Below are 26,739 nucleotides of genomic sequence, written 5' to 3' on the forward strand. Positions count from 1 at the left end.
TTCCTTGCAGCTCTGATACATATGTAAATAAAAAAAAGTGAGGAAAGCCACACATCTATAGAATAAAAAAAATCTGTCAACAAAATAAAACACCTTCAAATCAACACAAACTGATTCTCAAAATAATGCAATGTCCCACACAAAACACTATACTTGACAGAAAAACAAACAACTCAACAGTGCATCAAATAGTAGTAGATGTTTCATCTGCATAATCATAAGGTAATAAGCACATATGCTGAAACAAGCTGCATCCCACTTAAACAGGTGCTATTCTGTGTAATTGCGTGCTATTGAAGGTAAAGCACTGCATTCTGCATTAGCAATTTAACTTGTTTCTTTATGAATGCTACCTGTTTATTTGTCAGTAATGCAAAGTTTCTTAGTAATTATTCATGTAACTATGTATTGTTGGAGCTTTTCTCCCCGGGGCCTTCACTGAAAACGGGCTCCCCGAGCCCAGTGGACCTCCCCGGTCATCAAACTGCAATAAATAAATAAACTCCTTGCCAATTCAAGATCATGACATTTTGTAGAAAGGTGTGCAAACCCATTTGCTTACAGAACATAAGACAGCAGCAATCCTTAAATTTAAAGGGAACACTACTGTCTTCCAGCTTGTAAGGCAGCAGGACCTCAACTTAAATGAAGCACTACTTTCTTGGATTATATTCTCTTTTTACTTTAACTGAACTTAATCGGGCTCATTAGAATTGGTGCTTGTTTAAATGTAAAATACAAGCACCATCAGGGGAAAATGGGAAATATTCCTAGCTATACAATACACATACAGAGACAAATGTCAGCCTCTGCCTGAATAATTTAACAGCTCATTTTATAATCACTACTCTAGAATCTAGCCTGTGATATGTGAGAATGGAAATACTTTGAGTAGGAAAGGATCTATATGTGGTTATCATATCAGAAATGGACCATAAAACACAAAGAGAAGAGAGCTGTGATAGCTACAAGCATAACACTACCATTTATCCTTAGGAGGACAAGATCCAGAAGAATGGAAAACACAGCTGTGTTAGGAACTTACCATAACACTAGATGGCCAAGTAAGATCAGTGTTGCAATTATCACCACTGAGATCTCTGCTGTAGCCAGAGGAAGGACATCTGGCTAGATTGTCTATAGCTATGCAACACTCCCCCCGGCCAGGTTTGACCATCTTCCCTAGGACGTCTACATTATCTCAGTATAAAAATAGCATCAGCCAATTCATCTTCAGTTCCTTCCTGCCCCCAAGGAGTCTGGAATAAGACCTCTTCTAGCAGGACCTCCTAACCAAAGGTAAGATAGTGGGCACAGGATGCCACTCAACGTGCCCCACACCCTGGATTTGAAGAACACTCCCAAATCTGGCTTTTGCACAAGAACTTGGATGGGGAGATGTCTGAAACTCTATAAGGAAAACAGACATTCAGGATGTGGAGAAAGTGGAGGTGACTATGTATCCGCCATAGCCCTTGGATGTCCCATAGAAGAAACAGGGGGTTGAAGAGAAGGAAATTACAACAGTAAAAGTGATCCTACCTGATCTGTTACAATGCCAAGTTTGCTACACAGCTATTCTACTTTCATCATACAGAATACTGCTTGAAGTCTTCCTTGCTGGGGAAGATCCCCAAACTGCTTCTTCACGGTCGGTTGGCTTACTTCCATGAGAAGGGATGAAGCAACCCCTGCAGAATAGTGGAAGTAAATTCAGGCCTGAAGAGAATATTCAACCTTCGGTGTTTGAAAAGATGTACATGAAGGACCATGTAAACACTTCTAAATGTCCTGCATTCTCAGTCCACAAGAGAAAGTCCTGATTAGTGTGAGGTCTAATTCGCTCCTGTAAAGATTTGCCACTGGCCATTTAGCAAAAAGAAAGGGAGTGAGACAGCAATTTAGATAAGATCTATTTGGAAAATGGTTACATCTGTTGCTGCAGTCAAGGTGGTGAAAACAGCTAGTCTGTCTTTCTAAATTCCTTGCTTCTAATTCAAGCAGTATCTGAACTGTTTTTATTAACATCAAAAAGATACAAGACTCCTCTCCTCCTGTGTTCTGAAAGGTAGGAAAGAAAACTGGCAAATGAACAGCATGGTTCAGGGATACTTCTGCGAGTACTTTTGGCAAGCTGAAAGGTATTTACGTAACATCACTCTCTATTTGTGGAATATCAGGAAAGGTTCACTGTACATCTTTCTAAAGTAATGACAAGCAGCTGCTTCACATGCAAGAAACTTAAAGGGCACATCAGCAGCAGGTTTAAAAGAAGACAGAGTCACCTTTTCTGAAAGGTGTCATCACAAAGGGTCATCACTTCTATTCTGGAGGAGGGGAGGATCTCAACAGCAAGAACCTCTTGAGGAGCTGTTTAACTGTGAGAAGAGACAACAGGATGGATTCCAAGAATAAGCAAGCTGAACTGGCTGAAATATGCACCTTCAATGAGGCACGGCCCAGCCTTGCATCAACTAATTCATGCTGGTGCTGTAACACAGTGGTATGGAAGGTTATTGAGTCTCGTGTTTATTCTTCACAAAATGCATACTAAATAGAAGTTATGTACTTACCATAACTTGGTATCTGTGTTGCCCTATTTCATTCTTCCTCACCACAGGGTCATTGGATCCGATACTGGATCCGAACCAGCTGTTCCAAAAGAAAGCTACTAATCTTGTGCTCCTCCCACTCACGTAATGCCCTGCATCACCTCCAACTCCTCAGATAGATTTCACTGCCTTAGAAAAGGGCGAAGGAAAAGTAAGAACAACAAATATGAACAGCAGCAGCAATACTCTCAGCTGCAGCTCAAGTTAGAATCCACGAGGCTCAAAACTCTCCTAGATACCTTTAGACTTCCTGGAAGGGGGAAGGTTGGGTGGGGTGTGAGGAAGAATGAAGTAGGACAGCACAGATACAAAGTTATGTTAAGAACATAACTCCTAAATCTGACGTTGTCCAGTTCATTCTTCCTCACCACTGTGTTAGAGTCCCCAGCTGCATAATTACCCCAGGTGGCCCCTATGGAAGGATGTGCCTGAGCACAATGGAGCCAAAGGATGATCCACTTCTAGAAACTATATCCAGTTTATAATGTGAAACAAAGGTATGTGACTTAGACCAGGTTGCCGCAGCACATACGTCATCAATAGAAGTTCTAGCTGCAAAGGCCGAAGAAGTAGACATTGATTTGGTAAAATGGGCCTTCGGTGCACGGAGCAATTGCAGTCCCTTCAAGGAGTAAATAATGGAGATACAATTGGTGATCCATTTAGCTAAAGTGACTCTTGACATTGCTTGGTCTAACCGACTGGGTGAAAGAGACGAATAGTTGCTCAGACTTACTAAATTCCCCTGTCCTATACAGGTAGAAATGCAACTATGAGCATCGAGGAGAACTGTGTATTCACCATTGATGGAACAGTTGTTAAAGAAAACCAGAAAAAGAAAGGACAAATTTATATTAGTCTCCATTGCGCCACTTTAGACCTAAAAGATCCGTCCTCAGAGATATTATATTCTTGAAAAAGGAAAGGAATGGCAGTTTAGATGTCAAGTCCTTAGGTTCTGACACCTTCTTGTCTGAAGTAATGGCCATAAGAAGAACGGTTTTCCAGGTTAAAAACTTTCTATCACAGGAATCAGCCAGTTTGAAGGATCTCAGAGAAAACCTTGTAGATTCAGTGTCAGAACCCAAGGGGAAGGATCTTTAATAGGCAGCCTAAGAAGAAATATTCCTTTCAGGAAGGCCCTGCATAACCTAGATGCTGAAATGGAAACTAAAAATGTGAATCATCCGAGATGGGAAAATTAGCAATTGCAGCCAGCTGTAATTTAATCGTAGAAAAACTGTTTCCCTCTTGACAGAGAACTTAGAAAAAGTAGAATGGCTGAAATAGGAGCTGAGAAAGGGTCAATGTTCTGATTCCATGCCCACACTGAGAATCTTTTCCATTTGCTACTGTAAACTTTTTTGGTAGCAAGTTTTTGAGAAGTAAGAATGATGTCTTGGATGGGAGAGGCTAGCCTGGACTTTCTTAGAATCACTGTAAGCGGAAAAAACAAACGGTCAGTCTCAGTGATCTTAGGTTGGGGGACTGTTGGCCTGGCGGATGAGAGATCAGATCCTGTCTGGAATACAGTATCCATGATGGATACTTGGTGTGAGACCGCAAGAAGGGGAACCATACCTGACAAGGCCAGAAGGGGGCTATAAGGATTACAGTGCTCTTGAATTTGCTGGCTTTCTGTAGAACTTTCGGTAACAACAGGATTGGGGATAGGCATACAAGACACCCGGAGGCCAACTGTGTGCTAGAGCATCCCTGGGTGGCTCCCTGGATGGGGGAATCAGAGCGAAGTACTTGCTGCATTTGGTATTTGAAGGGAAAGCAAGGTTGACCCCACTGGAGAAAAATCTGGTTCACTACTAAGTAATTCAGGGACAAGTTGTGTGGACTTGGAATGGATAGGCTGAGTCTGTCTGCAAGAATGTTGGTCTCCCTGGGAATGTGCATTGCAAGCAAAAATGGTTTGAGATCACCCATTCCCACACTCTCACGGCCTCTCTGCATAATGGGCAAGACAACCCCCCCCCCGTTTGTTGATGTACCAGACTACTTCCATGTTGTCTGCGTGAATTGCTATCATTCCCAGAAATAGATAATGTTGAAAGGCTTGCAGCGTCAGAAGGACTGCTCTCATCTCTATGACACTGATATGCAATTTGGTCTCCAATACAGACCATGATTCTTCCTTCGAAGTGCCCTCAGCACCCCAATAAGGAAGCATCTGTGGTCACCGTGGAAGACGGGGGGGGGGTCTGCCTAGAAGCAGGTCATCCAATGGTATCCACCACTGAAGATGCCATCTGCAGGTTGCAATCAGCATGATCAGAACAGTAAAAGGATAATACAGGATAGACCACTGGACTGCTAATGTCCATTGATGTATCTGCATAAAGAACCTCATTACAGGTACTAGATGTATGGCAGGCTGGCAGCTGACATGGAACCTAGAGCTCTTACAGTAAAAGTCTTGCTGGGGAAAGAGAGCGTATCCAGAAGTTGAACTTGTCTCAGAGATTATGCCTGTTGCAACTGTAGGCTTATTTGCATGACAGTGTTCAGGTGCATTCCTATGAACTCTATTGTCTGCACAGGCATCAGATTCGATTTTACCAAATTTACTGTGATCCCCAGCCGATGGAAGGTATGCAAGAGGTACTGCTTCACCAATTCCAGTTTGTGCCTTCATAATGCTGCCAGGAGCCAGTCATCTAAGTACTGAATGAAACACCTGGAATCCTTGCAGTCTCAGGTGAGTTGCCACTACTGACATGCATTTGGTAAATTTCCTCTTATCCAAAGGAGACCTGATCTTCCTCGGATATGACAGTAATGGATCCATTAACTTTTTCTTCTTCTCAAGAACTGGAATAGAAGCCCCAGAGGAGGCTGAAGGGGCCCGTTTCTTTGGTTCCTTCGAAACTCCAGGCTTTGTAGAATCTTGGCCAGATGAGGGTAAAAGCCCTTTCAAAACTGACCTGTGGCGATCCACTAAAGCGCAGGGGTTAAAGGTCACACACTTTGCATTCTTGCTCCAAATGAGCAGCACCCAAACAGTATACACATTTATCATGAGTCTGAATGCGAGATTTTGTGCCTGCAAGAGAGAGAGATTTTAAAACTGGTGGGCTTGTCTGCCATTGAGCACATCACAGTACTCTCACACAGCAGAACAGCCAAACACCACACACACAACAACTTTAACTACTGAGAGACAGTATTTAAAAACTAAAATACACTGGGAAAGTTTTTTTTTTTTTTTTTGTGGTAGAGAGTTAGCGGGGAGGAAAGGGACATAGGCCTACAGCTGCATGGAAGAGAAAAGCAAGAGAAGGCAGAAAAGGCACAGCCCTAATGCCAATGAACTCTGAAGAATGGGACTGGAGGAATAGAAAAGGATTACAACAAACTCTAAGCTACAAATAAGGACAATGGTAGCAAAGAGAGACTGAAAAATAACACTCATCTGGAGAAGTAGCTCGAGATCAGAGCAAGTGCAATCAAGTCTCTGATTCTGAACTTTGGTATTGCTGTAGGGCAGTGTGGAATAAATTACAAGGGCCTAGCACAGAAAGTTCTACTTCGTATGGAATAATTAGACAATTCAGATACCTTGCTATTCAGGCTCTGCAAACATGCTAGATTAAAAATGGGGAAAATTGATTTGTGGAAAATGTTCTCTCTCTCTCTCAGATAATTGTAGTTAAAAAAGGGGGAATGAGTGAAAAAGAAGTTATGTACTCACCATAACATTCCATCTGAGTAGGTAACTTAATTTGTCAGCAACCTGTGGGTATCGGATCAGAGCCGGCAGCTTTTCAAGCTAAAAGATCTGAGCTCTCAGCTCCTCTCCCCTACCCATAATACCCTGCTACCTCCCTCGAGTCCTCAGATCAAGTTTGCCAATTAAGCACCCAAAAAAAAAAACAATCTAAGACACTCGAAAGAGGAACACTAACCTGATGCATGACAAAGGGAAACCTTCAGTCATAGATATAACCATGAAACAGGCTAGGGGGGAAGGGGGGGGGGGTCGGTTGCTGACAAATAAAGTTACCTACTCAGATGGAACGTTACGGTGAGTACATAACCTCTTTCTCTGAAGTAGTTACCTTCATTTGATCAACAACCTGTGGGACAGAGTCCCCAGCTATCAAAAACCTTGGGCGGTCCTCAAGGAAGGATATTCCCGAGCACTGCGGAGCCAAATGCTGCCCTACTTCTGGATATCAGATCCAACTTATAATGAAAAATGAATGTATGAGAAGAGGACCAAGTAGCTGCTGAGCAGATGTCATCTAGAGGAACTTTTGACCAGAATGCTGCAGAAGTAGCCATAGAACAGGTAGAATGGGCATGAACCCCTAAGGGTTCAGGCCGGCCGGAAGCTAAATAAGCGTGCACAATGCAGTGGGATATCTATCAAGCTAAGGTAACTTTCATAATAGGCTTTCCAAAGATGGCTTAGCGAAAGACACAGAGCTGATCCGATTTCAGAGTAGTCGCTGTCCTGTGCAAGTAAAAACGCAATTGTCTGTGCACATCCAATAAGTGCAACCTGTATTCCCCTTTGTTCTGAAAGTTGGGGAAGAAAACAGGCAAGTTAATGGTTTGGTTGATATTGGATTCGGAGGCCACCTTAGGCAAGAATGAAGGGTTAGTCCTGGGAGACACTCTGTCCTTATGGAAGACCAGATACGGGGCTTTCATACAAAGGGCTTGAAGTTCAGATACCCTTCTGGCTGAAGTAATTGCAATCAGGAAGGCTGTTTTCCAAGATAAGAATTTTAACTCAACCGAAGCTGTCTGTTCAAAGGGTGGGCCCATCAGTGCCTGAAGAACCAAGGTTAAGTCCCATGGGGGAACCGCATTCTTGACTGGAGGTCTCAACAGAAAGGTGCCTTTCGAAAAGGTTTTGCATATCTTAGCGATGCTAAGGGACAAAGGTTATCCCCTATGTGGAAATGGCTGCCATTTGGACTTTGACTGTAGAAGCACTGGCTCATTGGTAGAAAATATGGGACAGGAATTCAAGAACCATTGGAATGGGAGCAGTAAAGGAGTCTAAATCCCTATGTTTGGCCCAGATGGAAAAACGCTTCCATTTACTTCTGTAGATCTTCCTGGTAGAAGGTTTATTTGCCGCCACCAGAACAGATTTTACGGGAAACGAGATACCAGGAGTCCTAGCTATTAGTGGAACTGGATCAACCAAGCCATGAGCTTGAGGTCGTCCAGGTTTGGAGGTTGTAATCCCACAGGATGAGAGATCAGATCCGGAATGGGATCCAAGATCCAAGGAGGAGTTACGCTGTGAGACCGCAGGTAAGGGAACCAGATCTGGCGAGACCAGAATGGGGCTATGAGGATTATCTTGCTCCTCAACCGATGAGCTTTCTGCAGAAATTTTGTCATTAGCGGAAGAGGAGGATAAGCATAAAGAAGACCGGGATGCCAAGCATGAACCAGAGCGTCTCTCTGGGGCTCTCCCCTGTTGGGGGAATTAGAGCGAAAAACTCGCTGCATTTTGCGTTTGAAGGAGAAGCGAAAAGATCACAGCAAGATTGACCACATCTGAGGAAGATCTGATTCGCTACTAATGGGTTTAGAGACCACTCGTAAGGTGTGAGGATCGAGCGACTCAGCTTGTCCGCTAGAATGTTGGACCAACCGGGAATGTGTGTTGCTATCAGAAAGTGGTTGGTGGAAATCACCCATTCCCAAACTCTCATAGCCTCTCGACAAAAAGGGTAAGATCTGGTTCCTCCCTGTTTGTTGATGTACCAGACTACTGCCATGTTGTCTGTCTGAATTGCAATAGTCCCCAGAGGAAGAAGGCCTTGAAGGGCTTGCAACGCTAGAAGCACCGCCCTCATCTCCAGGACAATGATATGCAGAAGGGTCTCTAAAGGGGTCCACGTGCCTTGGACGGTTCTGCCCATGAAATGCCCCCCCACCCAAGGCGAGAAGCGTCCGTGGTCAGCGTGGCTTGGGGTTGAGACATCACAAACGGTCTCCCTTCCCGCAGCTCTCGGGAATGGAGCCACCAAAGAAGGAATCGGAGAATCCAATGGGTGAAGGACTCTCATGTGCAATCGTGCCAGAGGTGAAAGGCTGATAGCTGCCGCCATGGAACCCACGGCTCTCAGGACCAATTCTGCAGGTGGGGTTGGGGACTGTAGAAGCACTATTACATGGAGTGACAGGTTGCGCAACCTGTCCGCTGTTAGAAGGGCTTTGGACTGGAGTGTATTTATCCTGGCCCCTGCGAAATCCAGAACTTGCACAGGATGAAGAGACTTCTGAAAATTTATGGTAATGCCTAGATGCTGGGCCAAGGATAAGGAATAATCAATGGCGGAGCAAAGCAGATGCCTGGTGGGGGTGGTGAGGAGCCAGTCGTCTAGGTATGGAAAGACCTGAATTCCCTGAAGTCTCAGGTGGGCTGCTACAACTGCCATGACCTTGGTGAACACCCTAGGGGCTGTGGTGAGGCCGAACGGGAGAACCCTGAACTGAAAATGACTGGCTCCTAGCTGAAAGAGGAGAAACCTCCTGGACTGTCTGTCCATGAGAATGTGGTAGTATACATCCTTGAGGTCTACGGAGCACATACAGTCGTTCTCCTGTAGAAGAGGGAGAATAGATTGTAGAGTGACCATCCGGAATTTCTCTTTGGCAATGAACAGGTTTAGAGTTGACAGGTCGAGAATTGGCCTAAAGTCCCCCGTCTTTTTTTGGCAACAAAAAGAACCTGGAGCAATTGCCCAACTCGGACTGCTCTGGGGGGACGTGCTGGATAGCCCTTTTTTCTAGCAACTTCTTTATTTCTGAAACCGCCGCCTCCCTCTGATTGGGTGGGACATCGGAAAGGCGCTTCGTTAGTGGGGGAAGATTCAGAAAGGGGATAGTGTAACCTCTGGATATTATTCTGAGCACCCAACAATCTGTAGTAATGGACTCCCAACTTTGTAGGTGCTCCGAAAACCGCCCCCCCCCCCCGACTGCCTCCAGAGAAGGACAGCCGGGCAAGCCCTCAGGGCTGCTGCGCGGGTCGGTCCGAGAGAGGTTCTCTGGACCCGAAATTCTTCGGCCCCCTCTGCCTCTGAAGGATGAAGGGTCCGGAGCGGGACGGGACTGCTGGGACTTCCGGAACCACATCTTCTTTTGTCCTCTCTGGTTCCTTGAGAAGGACCTTTGAGGATTCGAGAAGCGGATCCCGACGGCAGACAGCATCTTCCTGTCTTTCTCGCTCTGGAGCAGCGTGTCGCGGATGGTTTTGCCGAATAGCGTAGAACCGTCAAAGGGAGCATTTGCGAAGGACGTCTTGAAGGGTTCCAGAAAGTCGCAAAGGCGAAGCCAGGCGTGGCACCGCAAGGCGACCCTGCCATGCTGGCTCTAGCCGCTCCCTCCGTGGCATGGGAGAGAAGCTGCATGGAAGTGTTAGAAATTGACTTTAGAGTGGCCATGCGAGCCGAGAAGGTCCGTTTGTCCTCAGCCACCATGGACTCTGGGGGAGCTCCAGCATATTCTTTTATCAGATCCCGCGGGAGTCTAATGACATGTGCCAGATAATTCAGCGCCCTTATAGAAAAGGTGGCTGAAGCAAACATCCGCTTTCCAATATGGTCCATCGTCCGAGACTCCTTATCAGGAGGATGGACCAAGGAACTTTCTTGCGCTAGTTCCTTCTTGGTGGCAGCCGTCACCACCATGGCATCTACTGGGGAACCTTTATTCCACGTCGGTTTGTCAGGGGGAGGACTAAGTATCTTGTACGGTCTTCTAGGGACTGGCTCCACGGTGTCCGGCTCCTTCCAAGCCCTGGTAGTAATCAAGTCTACCAGGGCATCAGCCGGGGGGGACATCCAAGAGGTAGACGGGCCTGCATCGAATACCTCCAGAAACAGACTCAACCGAGGAAGGTTTTTGGGCTTACCACCCCCCTCTAATACACATTTCCATAATGTCTCCAAAGGAGACGTCTTCAGGGGGTGACCTTGGGGAACCTTCCCCTAAGTCCGTGCCCTCCGTGAGGGACTCGGGGGAGTCCAAGTGCCTCCTCTTGCACTTTCGTTTGTGAGGGACCTCCTCGGCGGGGCTGTCCGAGGAGGGCTCACCAATGGGGTCCTGTTCCCCTACGGGAACCAAGTGGAGCGCCGGCTGTCCCTGGGGCTAGATGATGGAAGACAGGCCCAAATGCGAGGGAGTGAGGGATGGATCCGCAGCCCGGACCGGGGACCTGGAACTCCTCGACAGCACCTTCTCCACCAAGTCAAAAGCCGAGGGCGAACCACTCTTCCCCTGGCTCCGAGAGTAGTCCCCTCGGCTCTGACGTGAGGACTGGTGTCGGAGCTGACACGATCGGACCCAAAAGGGGAGTGTGCTCCAACCGAAATGGAGCCGAAGACACACTCACCCCTGCGGATCCGAAGCTCAGCTCTCAGCCCCGAGAGGTCGGATCCGACATGCTCGAGGGTACGGTCGGCGAAGTAGCCACCACTGTCGGCGCCGACTCTGCGGCTCTGAGACGGCTCGGATCCAAAGACTCCGAAACCAGATAGTGAATCTGAGAAGGAGCAATTGGGGCAAAGAAAGGGGCCGAGCTCCCCCCCAGAGGGGGGGGGGCAAGAGCACCCCATCTGCATTTGGGCCTGCAGGAATCGACGCATCATCCGGTCCATATCAGCGTCAGACATACTCCTAGTAGACCCTGAAGAGGTCATCGAGGCAGGCCGGGAAAGCCGCCTAGATGACCTCGAGGGAGACTAGGACTCCTTCTCCGGCTCCGGAGAAAAGCGGGGAGAATGGAGCCGAGAGGGGGAAGAACCGGAGACCCTCCTGGGAGAGCCAACTAATTTAGCAGGTGGAGAAGGATGAGATTCTGCCCGCCACTTGTGGCTCTTATGCCGGTCCTTATCCCTATGCCTCTTCTCTTTGCTAGAAGAGTCCACCTCTCCCTGGGACAGAGGGAGGTTGAGTCCCTGCCAGGGGAGGGGGAGCTGAAGGTTGGACAGCCGCAGTTGCTACTGGTGCCGCTGAGGGAGAGGAGGAGGAAGAAGAATCCGCGGGCAAGAGTACCGCCAGGATTAACTTACTCCTATCCCTCACAGCCCGGGGGTTAAAGGCTGCGCACACTTGGCAGCCCGAAGACAAGTGGGCCACCCCCAGGCAGAGAAAGCACTGAGTGTGGCCATCCACTGGGCACAGCTTAGACCACACTCAGTGTATTTAGAAAAAATGGCCTTAGGTCTCTCAGCCATCACACGTTGAAACGCGCCCACACACACAGAGAAAGGGGAGGGGAAAAAACTAAAATTTACACCAAGTACAAAAAAAAAACACCGAAAAATACAGAGACAGAAAGCTAAGGGCCTACAACACTCACACACACCGAAAAAAGACTAAAAACTTTGAAGAAAATAGTTTTAAATAGTTTTAAGTGCTCTCACCAACGCCAAGAGCTCGTCACTTAAGCTGTCAGAAGCCACGGCAAATGAGATCTGAGGACTGGAGGTAAGTAGCAGGGTATTATGGGTAAGGGGGAGGAGCTGAAAGCTTGGATCTTTTAGCTTGGAAAGCTGCCGGCTCGGATCCGAGGTCGGATCAGATACCCACAGTTTGCTGATCAAATTAAGTTAACTACTTCAGATTAACTGTTTTGCTGAATGACTGAGTTTGCTTGTTAGGATTACATAAAGTAATAGTGGAAGGAACCCACAGGGAATATGGAAAGGTTCATCAGTGTGTATGTGCATACAATAAAAGAGAAAATTAACAAACAGGTACCTTGTGTTGAGGGTGGTACCCTCAAGACTAAAAGGTAAGAGGCATGAGAGATGTTTTGTGTGGTTTAATGTATGAGTGAAAAAAGAGAGAGAAAATTAAATCAAGTTCATAAAAATTGCCTTATGAAGTATTTCCGTTAAACAGAACTTATAAGAATAAATTAGAGAATCTGAGGAATATTTTGGAAGAAAAGAAAAACAAGGTAAGTGGGGAACAATGGGCAGTATTTTATTCATGGCATACTGAAGCTATTTAAAAGGAAAAGGAACCAGCATTAAAGGGATTACAGAATACTACTAAGAAGTTGCTACAACAGATAAAAGAGGTTAAGAAGGCAGTGCAGACCAGTAAAAAGGGATCCCTTTATCCTGTCGAGGCAGTTTTTAAGAAACTGGGGATGGCCAAAAAAGCAGACACTTCAGAAGAGGATGATAATCCTCCAGTAACTACTGAACCCCCACCACCCATATGTACCGTACGTGTGGCTCCTGTACAATATTCTCCCATTTCTCAGAACCCTGCATTTGGGACAATTGTCCAATGGACACCAGATCAGAATGATACTGTTAAATCTCAACTTAGTTCCCCTGTTCAACCCTCATCTTCAAAGCAAGGCATCTGCAGTCAGGGTTGTTTCTTCTCCTTTTCATTTCAAACAAGCCACTAGCTCTCCAACAGGAGCACTAGTATTTGACACACCCATAACCCACCACACATGCTCAGAACACCGGGTAGGGACAAGAGGTTGTTGCCTCTGGAGAGGATATTTTGTCACTTCTTAGAGAAATACTGCGGGCTAATAAGACAGAGCTTGTTCATCACTCTTGGACCCCTGCTGATTTGCATACTAAGTCCAAAAGTTTTCCAAATATTAGAGAAGATCCGCTAAGGTTTAAGGTGGAATTAAAAACAATAATAGAATGTTATAATCCTCCTATGACAGAACCAGCTGCTTCGGGTAGTCGTTTTAGATGAAATAAGTAAACAGTTACTTGAAAAGGCTGAAACAGATTTTACTCTCACAGGAAATGCACTAATATATAAAGAAACAGCACTGTTAAATACAATTACAGAAGTGTGTCAGATGGTCTAAGATACAGGCATGTAAGCAAAACAGACAGGAAGCTCTTGCAGAATGAGTCATCTTAAAGCAGTGTTTGCTGGACATTCAGGAATACCAGATCCAGAACAACAAATTTAGTCAGCTATTGCAGCTACTTTTGTGCAGGGTCTGCAAACCCCTGTACAAAATCAAATAAAGCAATTGCTTATAGACTGGCAGGGAAAGGACTTGGGAGTCCTAGTTGCTAGAAATCACTGTACTGAGTACCAAGAACAATGGAGAAAGGATACCAAGAATGAGCGGTTAACTTGCAAATAAGATAGTTAGAAGCCTCAAGGGGATGAAGCAGAGGCGGGGGGGGGATTCTGGTCGAGGGGAAGGTGCATCTGGTTGGCAACAAGCTGGCATTGCCCCTCCTGCCTCATCTGATGGATCTTGCTTCAACTGTGGTGTAGCAGGACACTAGAGAGAATGCCCACACAAGCAAATGCAGAGAGTCCCAAGATACCTGGCCTGAATAGCAGCCAAATTATTACAATGTTGCATTTCCTCCACCACCTCCTCACATTGGAAGGAGTCAGGAATCGCATTATTGACTGTCAGAATAATAAAACAGAAATAAATCTTAATCCTCTGTTGCCAGTAGACCAAAATGGACCCTATGTTACAGTAGAAATAAATTCAAAGAAAATTCCTTTCCTGGTAAACAGTGGAGCAACCAGGTCTGTATTAAACAGATAAAACTAGAAGTAGCAGAACTGAAGGATCAAATTGGTAAACAGCAAATACAGCAGCAACGAATCCCAAAGGATCCACCGTGACATAGTATGAATAAAATCTTAAATAACCAGGATAAGCGCTTTCGAGTAATCCAACTCAGTTTCAAATTTAGGTACAAAACATAATGAAACACAAACCTATTTAAAACCACATTCAACCAGTAAAACTGCAATACAGCACACACCCTCTAGAGGGACCAACAATTCAATTTCCAGGGTCTATGCCCTCTAGGATCAGGCTTTAGTTGTTGGTCTTTTCGGCTTTTCCCGGTTAGGGGTCGCCAAAGCAGAACTCCAGTCCGCTAATGATTGGCAGTAGATTTTTATGGTGCCGAGTTGCCAGCCCAGCACCCAACCTTCAGCGAAGGCACACCCATTTACGCATGTCTTTCGGAGGCCACTCTACCGCGGGGAGGACATGCAGACTCCACACAGAAGGCACTCCAGCTGTGAATCGAACAAGAGAACCTCTTGCTGTGAGGCAACAACGCTACCGCTGTACCACCGAGGCTTATAAGATCAGGATTTAGTGGTAAAACACTATTAAGTCCTAGCTCTCTATCTGCCTGCAGATCTGCAATCCAGTTTACTTCAACCTGTTCTGTTTTGAGGGAAATATCACCCCTCTTCTGGTTAAAGCACATAACTGCAGGACCATAAATTTAAAAGTATGTCTCAAATTTTTCTTAACATGCTGTGCCAGTGCATTATGCTCACCGCCAGTCCTTATATCTCTGCAATGTTGTAGGACCCTCTCCTTTGACATTCTGTTGGTTTTCCCAGCATAATTTGTGTCACAATCCTGGCACTTCACTAAATGGTAGCACAGTTGGCAAAACCTTTCAAACAATACACATGTCCAGTGACAGGATACTGAAATTTATTAGACCTGTCTACAGAGACTCTTTGGGATGTACTTCTGGGCAGCATGGTTTGGGAATGCGACGGTTTGGAACATTTCCGTGTGGACACTGTAAAGGCTGCATCTTTATAGTCAGGTCTAATAAATTTCAACATTCTGTCACTGGACATGTGTATTGTTTGAAAGGTTTTGCCAACTGTACTACCAGGAACCTGGTCTATTTAGCAAAGTGCCAGGATTATGACTCATTTTATGTTGGCAAAACCAACAGAAGGTTGAAGGAGAGGGTCCTACAACATTGCAAAGATATAAGGACTGGTGGTGAGCATAATGCACTGGCAGAGCATGTTGGAAAAATTTGAGACATACTTTTACATTTATGGTCCTGCAGTTATGTGTTTGCCTCAAAGCAGAACAGGCTGAAGTAAACTGGATTGCAGATTTGCAAGCAGGTAGAGAGCTAGGGGCTTAATAGTGTTTTACCACTAAAGCCTGTTCTTAGAGGGTGTAGACCCTGGAAATTGAATTGATTGGTCCCTCTAGAGGTGTGTGCTGTACTGCATTTTTACTGGCTGAATGCGATTTTAAATAGGTTTGTTTCTCATTATGTTTTACACTTGAATTTGAAAAAAGAGTTGGAATACTCGAAAGTGCTTATCCTGGTTATTAAAGATTTTATTCATACTCTGCAGTGGTGGATACTTTGGGTTTTGCTGCTACAGGTTTGTATTAAAGGTTACTACAAACAGTCAGATACCAGTATAAAAAAGTAAAGCCAGTTGGGAGTAACAAATGCTACTATTATGTTTCCTGCTTCAGAACCTATAACCATTTATTTAGGAACAATTGAAAAAGGCTCTTTCCTTTTGAGTACAACTGCACCGGTAAATTTGCTAGGGAGACCCCCATTATGCAAGCTGGGCTCTACTATTTACTGTACACCACAAGGTGTTTATTTGGATGTTCCAACAGAGTCAGAGGGGGAAGTATTAGTAGTCTTAGCAAAAGCTGAGGAACACCCTGTTGAAGGCATACAGACAGCTGAAAAGCCGCTGCAGCAGGTACAGTACAGTTGTGTACACTTACCATAAATGTAGATGTTTGAGTGTATTCACTGTTGCAGTCATTACATTTGGGTAATCTGCTGGCAGGATGTCCTCAGTCGACCTAAATTCCAAAGTCTTGGGTCCTGCGTCAGTTGCTGTCTTCTATTCCATGACGTCAGGTTGTCAGGGGTATAAAACAAGCAGCCGACGCCATTTTCTTTAGTTTTTCTTGCCCCCGATGTCAGGTGCCCCCAAAAAGGTAGCAATATTTTATATATATATATATATATATATATATATATATATATATATATATATATATATACACACACACACACACACACACACACACACACACACACACACACACACACACATCAATATAAACATTACCTTCATCTACAAGCAAATACACCACATGGGTTGTAGAAGTCAGAGAAGGAAAGATGAACTGTAGAATGACAGAGGGATGGCGGGAGGGTAACCTGGACTGCAACACTGAATACACTGGAACATCTACATTTACGGTAAGTGTACACAACTGTACTATGTTCTTCGTGTTTCACTGTTGCAGTCATTACATTTAGGTAGAAACCCAAAGCTATGGTTGGGAGGCTGGGGCTAAATAACATTAGGTGAGGCTATAAGGCCCTGCAGCACTGCAGTGGCAAAGCCTGCCATGGACTTAAGAGTAGAGAGGCAAATGGTAATGCTTTGTAAAGGTATGAACAGAACTCCAAGTAGCAGCCTCTAGAATGTCCTTGGTTGGTACTCTTCTGAGAAAGGCTGCTGAAGTAGCTGCAGCTCTGGTGGACTGAGACCTAATGCCCTTGGGCACAGGTTTGCCATGGTGTAAGTAGCGGAAATGGATACAATGGCTTATCCACTTTGAAATGGTCTGCTTTGAAATAGCCATTCTCTGATCCTGCAGCATATGACACTAGTAATTGCTCAGTTTTTCTTAGAGCTTTAGTCCTGCTCAAGTAGAATCTTAGCTGTCTGTGTACGGCCAAGGAATGCAGAATTCTCTCCCCTTTGTTCTGCAGATTTGGATAAAAAGTTGGCAGATGAATTGTTTGGTTAACAGCCAGACTGGAAATGACCTTAGGCATAAAAGTAGGATTTGTCCTCAGAGACACCCTGTCTGGGTAAAATGTGATAAAATGCTCTACAGCCATGAGGGCCTGTAGCTCTGAAACTCTTCTTGCTGAAGTAATTGCTAGTAGCACAGCTGTCTTCCATGATAAGACCTTTATATCAGCGGTAGCAGCTGGTTCAAATGGAGGCAGGGTGAGCTTTTCCAACACATAATTGAGGTCCCATCCAGGTAATGATGATCTTCTAGAAGGCCTTAAATTTTTGGCTCCTAAGATATTGCTTTAGTAAAGGATGAGAAAAAGATTGGTGCCTCTGTATTGTAATGAGCCGAAATGGCAGAGGCATGGATTTTGATTAATGAGAAAGATAGGCCTTTGTCAAGCATCTCAGTTAAGTATTGTAATATCTGAGGAATATGTGGTTCTGCTGTATCAGTTCCTTGTGCTTGATTCCAAGCACAGAATCTCTTCCATTTGTCAGCATAACATTTTCTAGTACTAGGCCTTCTGGCTTCCAAAATGACATCCATCACAGCTTTACTGAGAGGTGTTGTTTGTATAACTACATGATCAGCCATGCTGCCAGGTTCAGTGTCTGTAGTTGATTGTGCAGGATCTGATTGTTTTGCTGGGACAGTAGTTGTGGTTTTTGAGGCAAGGTCCAAGCTGGGGATTGAGACAAGTTCCTTAGGATTGGGTACCAGTATTGGTGGGGCCAGTCCGGGGCAATTAATATGATCTTTGGCTTCTCGTCTGACTTTTAGGAGAACCTTGGGTAGAAGAGGCAGAGGAGGAAAGGCGTAAACTGATAGGTTTTTCCAACTGAAGGATAGGGCGTCCACTTTCCATGCTCGTCTGTGATAAGTCCTTGTGCAGAATCTTTTCAGTTGATAATTTTGAGGAGAGGCAAATAGATCTATGTCTGGGCTCCCCCATTTCTCTGTTATCATGCTGAAGACTTGTGGATTTAGTTTTCACTTGTGAGGATCCATAATGTTTCTGCTTAAATTGTCTGCCAGAGTGTTTTGTTTCCGGGCAGGAATTGAGCTTGAAGATGTATTTGGTAGGTCAAAGCTGTGTTCCACACTGCCATGGCTAATCTGCAAAGGGGGTATGAGTGTGTGCCCCCTTGCTTGTTTATATACCACATGACTGTGGTGTTGTTCTTTATCAGTAGTTGTCCTGGATGAAGTAATTCCTTGAAGGCTGTTAGGGCATTTTGAACAGCTAGCATCTCTTTCTGGTTGATATGTAGATGCATTTGATTTGGTGCCCATATGCCCTAAATGCATCTTCCTGCCATGTGAGCCCCCCAGGCATAATCTGATGAGTCTGTTCTACAGGTTTGGCTGGCAGGGGGTAGAGTGAAGGGCCGTCCCATGTTTTGGTGACAGGCCTTTGCCCACCACAGAAACTCCTGTTGCAGGCAGGGAATGAGAGGAATCATCGTTTCCAGACTGTGTGAATGTTGACTCCATAAACTTTTTAGGTACCACTGAAGTTTCCTTATATGCAGTCTTACATATGGAATTAGTAAGATGCAGGACGCCATGAAGCCCGGAGCCTGCAGAATTTGTCTTGCAGAAGACTGGCTTTTTGTTGCCATCAGTTTGAAGTAAGTATTCAGTTGTCTTTGTCTGGCGTGAGGCAAGCAATCTGGGCAGTTGTATTCAAGCTTGCACCCAGGAATGTTATCTTTTGAGAGGGTACCAGTTGTGATTTCTTTTCGTTTATTGTGTACTCTAGGCATGTTAGAAGCCTTTTCACAAACGCCAGGTGTCATAGAAGAGTGTCCTTGTTCTCTGCTTGAATGAGACAGTTGTCCAAGTAAGAAAATATATTTGAATACTTCTTTGTCTGCAAAATGCAATTACTGATGCCAGACACTTTGTAAAGACCCTGGGCGCAGTAGATAAGCCAAAGGGCAGTGCAGAGAATTGGTAATGCATTAAGCCAGCCTTGAATCTGAGGTATCTTCTGCACGACTGTCTTATTGGGACATGCAGGCATGCCTCTTTTAGGTCTAAAGTCACCAGCCAAGCATTCTTGCCCGGCATGGGCAGAAGCTGCTGCAAAATGAACATTATGAATTCTGAAATGTCCAGGTATGTGTTCAAAATCGATAAATCCAGTATTGGCCGCCAGGCCTTGTCCTTTCTGGGTACCAAGAACAGTCTTGAGTAAAAACCTTGTCCTTTTTCCTGTTCTGGTACTGTCTGAATGGCCCCATATCGATGAGGGACGTAACCTGTTTCTGTGCCTCTGCCCACTGATTTTTTTGGCAGATCTGGCCAACCATTTGTCATTGGCAGAGTGTGGAAATGGAATCTGTATCCCTGTGATACGATGTTTAGTACCTACTTGTCCTGAGTTATTAACTGCCAATTTTGAGCAAAAAGTGCTAATTTTCCCCCTACGGCTGCTGCCAAAAGATAAGTGCTTGGTGTAGGCAGAGGGAAGTCACTGGGATTGCTTTCTGTAGGTTTGCGCTTTATCTCCTCCAGATTTGGAGGTGGATGCACCCCATTGCTTGAGTCTGGTTATCTGGAACCCTTAGGGCATCTGGATTTGCCCTTTTGAGCTCTAACACATGAAAGGACCAGTTTTTTGTAGGTCAGTGTCTACTGAATCTTAGTGGCTGCACTTGTAAGAAGTCTTTAACAGTTTGCACAGACTTAGCTTTGTCTTCTGTTTTCTTTAACACCTCTTCTGCCTTAACACCAGAGAATCATGCTGTAAAGGTGCATCTAGCAATTTAGCTTTAACATGACCAGGCAACTTTAGTTCCTTTAACCAGGCATGCCTCCTAATCACAGATCCAGTAACTGTGGCCCTGCAGGTGGCCTCTAAAGAATCAAAACCACATTGCAAAGTATGCTTTCCAACTTGTTCAGCTGCATGCAATAATTCCTGCAATTCTTTATTTTCTGCACATTCTGAAATCAACATCATTTTCTGTTTCAGTAATCCCTAACATGCTGTTGGTACTTAAGCATATGAAATTGACAATTTAAGGCCCTGACTGCCAAGGTTGCAGATGTATAAACCTTTTTTCCCCATCTGTCCAGTGCCCTAGAATCTCTGTCAGAGGGGGTAGGGTTTTTTGCTGTTGAGGCCTTAACTCCCTTTGGATCCTGTGAAATAATTTCAGGATTAGCAGCAGGGTTTCTAAATAAAATTTTATGTGAGTCGGGGACTCTGTAATATCTGTTAGGCTTACTGGGAGCTGGAGATAAGGAGTCAGGGGTCAAGCTTGACTCCGAAAACACATCATCCACAATGTCTAAAACGGGGAATGGCTAAAGGCTTGTGCTGAGGGAGAAAGAAATCCCCGAGTCTCTTTTTTGATTCTGAGAAGTCTTGACTCTCCCAGTGAAAATGCTCCCTCAAAGTATGCAAGGTTTCTCCAAATGACTAATCCTCAGGAGGAGAAGCAGATGGAATAGATTCCTCAGCATGAGAATCCTCATAGGGAGGTATAGATAATTCCTGATCAGAAGAGGAATCAGAAGAAACAGAAACCTGATCTGAAGATTCATAATCAGCGTCTTGCCTAGGCCTCTTATCTGGAGGGGGATGGGTACCCCTGATCAAGGTAATAAGGTCTTCAGCCATTTTGATCAAATTGTTTTTTTAGGCATAGAGGCCTGTGCGTGTGGCTCATGCGTCATTTTTTTAGGTTTAGAAGTTGCTTTTGTCTTTGGCTTTGCAGCTTTCGTCAGTTTGATGTACAAATGTTGAGGTCTGAATACACCCTCAGAAGCCGGTGCCTGCTCAGTGGCTCCGGACCCATCCGAGGGAGATACATCCGTCGGTCCAATACCTTGAGTATCTTGTGGCATGCCGGACTCCACATGGGTGTCGGTAGAGTCCTGCGACTCGAAGGTTGCGTGCATCAGGGGCTGAGAAGGCGCCTCACTGAGTACCGACGAACCGGAGACTGGCTTAGAAGAAGCTTCGTCGTTGGTTTTGGATCTCGACTACCTTTCTCTGTCCTTTTCTTTGCTTTTTTTATGTACTCCGGTAGTCAGATTCTTATCTGACATTTCTGGGTAGTAAAATCTGTTTCCAAAATACTTTGATGCAAAAATATACAGACACTTAACAGTGCGTTGGTTAAATCTAGCACAAAACCGACAGCCAGGCACCTTGTGATCAGGGCCTAGGCAAGGAATACAGTATAAATGGAAATCCTTATGAGATATTTGCTTCCCACAAGTAATACAATTATTAACTTTTTCTGACATTGGTAAAAAGCATGAAAAAAGTTTCCCCAGTGGGGTACTTAGCTTTAGTGAAGACTTTGGTTCTGAAACTCAAACTCGAATATTTCAGTAGTCGGCCTACCGGCACTTGTGAAATGCTTCTGCTTCAGGCACCGCGCGACAAGAAAGACTAAAGAAAATGGTGTCGGCTGCATGTTTTATACCACTGACAACCTGACGTCATGGAAGAGAAGACCGCAACTGACGCAAGACCTAAGACTTTGGAATTCAGGCTGACTGAAGGCAACCTGCCAGCAGATTACCCAAATGCAACAGTGAAACACGAAGAACATCTGCTAACGTATGGGCTAAACATGTTAATGAAGTAGGTAAATTAATACCTGCAGAACCAGTAAAAATAAAATTGAATCCATCTAAACCTCTTCATAGATTTCCACACCATCCACTGAAACCAGGAAACAGAGGAAGGAATCAAACCTGTAATTCAATACAACGAATGCAAGTTCCAGCTAAAAGCCCTTGTAATACTCCTATTCTACCTGTAAAAAAGCCAGAAAAGGATACTTATAGGTTTGCGCAAGATTTGAGAGCTGTAAACAATGCAGTATTACAGACTTTTCCTGTGGTTCAAAATCCAGCAACAATACTGAGTTGCTTGTGACCTACAGAAAAGCATTTTTCTGTGCTAGATATATGTTCAGCGCCCTTTTCTATACCTATCCACCTGGAAAGTCAGTTTTTGTTCACCTTTACTTATAAGGGACAACAGTATACATGGACATAGTTACCACAGGGGTACACAATCTCCTTCATTATTTTTCAAATTCTAAAAAAAAAGATTTGGAAGATGTGACATTTGCAGGTGGATCTGTGTTAGAGCAATATGTAGATGATTCACTAATAGCATCTGATTCTTTTCAGCAGTGTCAGCAGGATATAATACATCTTTTAACTATCCTTGCACAAGGACATAAGGTGGAAAGAGATAAGTTACAGCTATGGTCATCTCCGGTAAGTTATCTTGGTCATCTGATATCTCGGGGAAACAGGCAGATGTTACCATCTTGTATTGACGCAATAGTTAAAGCCCCACATCCAACTATTCAGCACCAGCTTAGATCTTTCTTAGGTATGCCAGGATATTGCAGACAGTGGATTTTTAACTATGCAAAAATCGTTACACCTTTGACAAATAATTTGGGACAGTGAAGGTGAAAAATAATTTCAGAATTTAGAACAAGCTTTACCTGCTGCCCCAGTGTTAGGGTTACCCGAATATGGAAAGACTTCCATTTTATTTTGTCATGAAAGAAACTGATTAGTGCTTGCACAGAAAAGTACAGTTGTGTACACTTACTATAAATGTAGATGTTCGAGTTTATTCACTGTTGCAGTCATTACATTTGGGTAATCCTGCTGGCAGGTTGCCCTCAGTTGGCCTGAATTCCAAAGTCCTGGGTCCTGCGTCGGCTGCTGTCGCCCCTTCCCTGATGTCAGGTCATCAGGGGTATAAAAGATGCGTCCAACGCCATTTTCTATATATATATATATATATATATATATATATATATATATATATATATATATATATGCACCAGTATAAACTTTATCTTTATCTACAAGCAAATACACCACATAGGTTGTATAAATCAGAGAAGGAAAGATAGGTTCCATCAGAAGAAAAGGGGGATGGCGGGTGGGTAACCTGGACTGCAACAGTGAATACACTCGAACATCTACATTTATGGTAAGTGTACACAACTGTACTACATTCTTCATGTTTTACTGTTGCAGTCATTACATTTGGGTAGAGTCATAAAACTATGGTTGGGAGGCTGGAGCTAAACAGCATTAGGAGCGGGTAGAAGGCCCTGCAGAACTGCAGTGGCAAAGCCTGCCCTGGATTTAGAGTAGAGTGGCAGATGATAGTGGTTTGTAAAGGTGTGCACTGAACTCCAAGTAGCAGCTTCTAAAATGTCCTTGGTTGGTACTCCCCTGAGAAAGGCTGCTGAAGTGGCTGCAGCTCTGGTTGAATGTGGCCTAATGCCCTTAGGCACTGGCTTGCCATGTTGTAAGTAGCAGAAACGAATGCAGTGGCCTATCCACTTTGAAATAGTCTGCTTTGAGATAGTCTTTCCTTGTGATCCTGCGGCATATGCCACTAGTAACTGCTCTGTCTTTCTGAAAACTTTGGTTCTGTCCAAGTAGAATCTCAGCTGTGTACGTCCAAAGAATGCAGAATGCTCTCCCCCTTGTTCTGTGGATTTGGATAAAAAGTTGGCAGATGAATAGTTTGGTTAAGAGCCACACTGGACACCACCTTAGGCATAAATGTTGCGTTTGTCCTCAGAGAGACCCTGTCTGGATAAAACACGATAAATGGTTCCACAGCCATGAGTGCCTGCAGCTCAAACTCGTCTTGCAGAAGTTATTGCTAGGAGCAGAGCTGTTTTCCAAGACACAAACTTTATATCAGCAGTAGCAGCTGGCCCAAAAGGAGGCAGGGTGAGTTTTTCCAAGACATAGTTGAGGTCCCATGCAGGCACTGGTGATCTCCTTGGAGGCCTTAAATTTTTGGCTCCTCTGCGGTACTGTTTTAATAAGGGATGAGAAAAGATTGGTGGCTCTGTATTGTAATGAGCCGAAATGGCAGAGGCATGAATTTTAATAGATGAAAAAGATAGGCCTTTGTCCAGCATCTCAGTTAAGTATTGCAAAATCTGAGGAATATTTGGCACAGCTTTATTGGTTCCTTGTGCCTGGTCCCAAGCACAGAATCTCTTCCATTTTCCAGCATAAGATTTTCTAGTACTAGGCCTTCTGGCCTCCAAAATGACATCCATCACAGCTTTACTGAGAGGTGTGTTTTGTAGGACTACATTATCTGCCATGCTGCCAGGTTTAAAGTCCTGAGTTGGCTGTGCAGGATCTGATTGTTTTGCTGGGACAGTAGATGAGGTATTTGAGGTAAGGTCCAAGCTGGGCATTGAGACAAGTTCTTTAGGATTGGAAACCAGTACTGGCGGGGCCAATCTGGGGCAATCAGTATCATTTTTGGCTTTTCCTGTCTGACCTTTAGGAGTACCTTGGGGAGGACAGGCAGAGGGGGAAAGACATATACTAATAGGTTTTTCCAGCTGAAAGATAGGGCGTCCACTTTCCATGGTTGTCTGTGATAAGTCCTTGTGCAGAATCTTTTTAGCTGGCAGTTGTGAGGGGAGGCAAATAGATCTATGCCCGGGCATCCCCATTTCCTTGTTATCATACTGAAGACTTGTGGATCCAGCTGCCACTCGTGGGGATCCATGATGTTTCTGCTTAGTTCGTCTGACAGAGTATTTTTCCTTCCTGGCAGGAATTGTGCCTGTAGATGTACTTGGTAAGTTAATGCTGTGTCCCACAAAGTCATGGCTAGTCTGCAAAGGGGGTAAGAATGTGTGCCCCCCTGCTTGTTTATATACCACGGATGAAGTAGGTCCTTGAAGGCTGTCAGGGCATTCTGAACAGCTAGCATCTCTTTTTGATTGATATGTAGATGCACTTGGGTTGAGGACCACGTGCCCTGAGTGCATCTTCCTGCCATGTGGGCCCCCCAGGCATAATCTGATGCATCCATTGTTAGTGTCTGCCTAGCTGGGGGTAATGTGAATGGCTGTCCTTTGTTTTGGTGACCAGCCTTTGCCCACCATCGAACCTCCTGTTGTAGGCAGGGAATAAGAGTAATTATTGTTTCCAGGCTGTGGCAATGTTGAGTCCAAACACTTTTTAGGTACCATTGAAGTTTCCTCATATGCAGTCTTGCTTATGGAATTAGTAGGATGCCATGAAGCCCAAAGCCTGCAGAATTTTTCTTGCAGATAACTGGGCCTTTGTTGGCAACATTTTGAAATAGGTAGTCAGTTGGCTTTGTTTGTCTGGCGTGAGATAAGCCATCTGGGCAGTTGTATTTAAGCTTGCACCCAGGAATATTATCTCTTGAGAGGGTACTAGTTTTGATTTCTTTTCGTTGACTGTGTACCCTAGGCATGTTAGAAGTCTTTTCACAAACGCCAGATGCTGAAGAAGAATGTCCATGTTATCTGCTTGAATTAGACAGTCGTCCAAGTAAGGATATATTTGTATTACTCTTTGTCTGCAGAACGCAATTACTGGTGCCAGGCACTGTGTGAAGACCCTGGGTGCAGTAGATAAGCCAAAGGGCAGTGCAAAGAATTGGTAATGCATTGAGCCAGTCTTGAATCTGAGGTATCTTCTGCACAATTGTCTAATTGGGATATGCAAGTATGCCTCTTAAGTCTAGAGTCACCAGCCAAGCGTTCTTGCCCAGCATGGGCAGAAGCTGATGCAAAGTCATCTTGAATTTTGGTATGTCCAGGAATGTGTTCAGAATAGATAGGTCCAGTATTGGTCTCCAGGTCTTGTCCTTTCTGGGTACCAAGAAAGTACAGTTTTGTACCTACCATAAATGTAGATGTTCGAGTGTTCACACTGCTGCAGTCATTACACTTGGGTTATCCTGCCATCAGGCGGTCCCGCAGTTGGCCAGAGTTCCAAAGTCTTGGTCCGGCGTCGGTTGCTGTCACTTCTTCCCTGACATCAGTGCACCAGGGGTATATAAGATGCATCAGACACCCTTTTCTTCAGTTTTTCTTGCACCAGATGTCAGGTGCCTCCAAGTAGGTAGGCAATGCATATTGCTAATCAAAAATATATATATATAAAATAAAAACAATACCTTCAGTTACAAGCAAATACTCCACACAGGTTGTATAGGATAGAAAGGTATAGGCAAGTCCGACTAGTTCAGAGGGGATGGAGGGAGGGTAACCTGGACTGCAGCAGTGTGAACACTCGAACATCTACATTTATGGTAGGTACAAAAGTGTACTATGTTCATCGTGTTACACTGCTGCAGTCATTACACTAGGGTAGAATCCCAAAGCTAAGGTTGGGTGGCTGGTCTATAAAGAGTTAGGATTGGCTATGAGGCCCTGCAGAACTGCAGTGGCAAATCCTGCTCTGGATTTAGAGTAAAGAGGCAGGTGGTAATGCTTGGTAGAGGTGTGCACTGAACTCCCAGTTGCAGCCTCCAAAATTTCCTTGGTAGGTACTCCTCTGAGAAAGGCTGTTTAAGTGGCTGTTGCCCTGGTGGAATGTGGCCTAATGTTATTTGGGACTGATTTTCCATGCTGTGTGTAGCAGTACCGAATACAGTGTCCTATCCATTTGGATATAGTCTTCTTTGAGATAGCCTTGCCCTGTGATCCTGCAGCATATGCTACAAACAGTTGATCAGTTTTCCTGAAA

General features: G+C 44.7%; 1 protein-coding gene across 4 annotated transcripts in view; it reads right to left on the reverse strand.

Annotated features, from left to right (window-relative positions):
* Positions 1–26,739, reverse strand: part of STRN (striatin) — a 2,479,646-nt gene that overhangs the window by 863,640 nt on the left and 1,589,267 nt on the right. The gene's annotated exons all lie outside the window — the stretch shown is intronic.

This window comes from Protopterus annectens, chromosome 1.part2, assembly GCF_019279795.1.
Source record: "Protopterus annectens isolate FY-2018-M chromosome 1.part2, PAN1.0, whole genome shotgun sequence".
NCBI lineage: Eukaryota > Metazoa > Chordata > Ceratodontiformes > Protopteridae > Protopterus > Protopterus annectens.